Source organism: Arachis hypogaea, chromosome 14 (assembly GCF_003086295.3).
Source record: "Arachis hypogaea cultivar Tifrunner chromosome 14, arahy.Tifrunner.gnm2.J5K5, whole genome shotgun sequence".
NCBI classification, from domain to species: Eukaryota; Viridiplantae; Streptophyta; class Magnoliopsida; order Fabales; family Fabaceae; genus Arachis; species Arachis hypogaea.
Genome location: NC_092049.1, coordinates 34888538 through 34889325, shown reverse-complemented (window position 1 = coordinate 34889325; position 788 = coordinate 34888538). Strand labels below are relative to the sequence as shown.

Here is a 788-nt window from a genome sequence, read left to right as displayed (position 1 = left end):
CCTCTTGAGTACTGTTGGATGCAGCTTGCATTCCATTCAGACTCTGAGAAATCATATTGACTTGCTGAGTCAATATTTTGTTCTGAGCCAATATGGCATTCAGAGTATCAACTTCAAGAACTCCCTTCTTCTGAGGTGTCCATTACTCACAGGATTCCTCTCAGAAGTGTACATGAACTGGTTATTAGCAACCATGTCAATGAGTTCTTGAGCTTCTGCAGGCGTTTTCTTTAGGTGGATGGATCCACCTGCAGAAGTATCCAACGACATCTTAGCTAATTCAGACAGACCATCATAGAATATATCCAGGATGGTCCATTCTGAAAGCATGTCAGAAGGACACTTTTTGGTCAGTTGCTTATATCTCTCCCAAGCTTCATAGAGGGATTCACCTTCTTTCTGTCTGAAGGTTTGAACATCCACTCTAAGCTTACTAAGCTTTTGAGGAGGAAAGAACTTGGCTAAGAAAGATGTGACCAGCTTATCCCAAGAGTTCAGGCTATCTTTAGGTTGAGAGTCCAACCACACTCTAGCTCTGTCTCTTACAGCAAACGGGAAAAGCATAAGCCTGTAGACCTCGGGATCAACCCCATTGGTCTTAACAGTGTCACAGATCTGTAAGAATTCAGTCAAGAACTGAAAAGGATCTTCAGATGGAAGTCCATGAAATTCGCAATTCTGTTGCATCAGAGAAACTAATTGAGGTTTAAGCTCAAAATTGTTTGCTCCAATGGTAGGGATTGAGATGGTTCTTCCATGTAAATTGGAATTAAGTGCAGTAAAGTCAC

The 788-nt window shown here is 41.6% G+C and overlaps 1 non-coding gene across 1 annotated transcript; it reads left to right on the top strand.

Annotated features, from left to right (window-relative positions):
- The first annotated feature begins 324 nt into the window (after window positions 1–324).
- On the top strand, window positions 325–432 carry LOC112745659 (small nucleolar RNA R71). Its single transcript, XR_003173576.1, has one exon. It is a non-coding gene; the product is annotated as a small nucleolar RNA R71 (small nucleolar RNA).
- The last annotated feature ends 356 nt before the right edge of the window (window positions 433–788 follow it).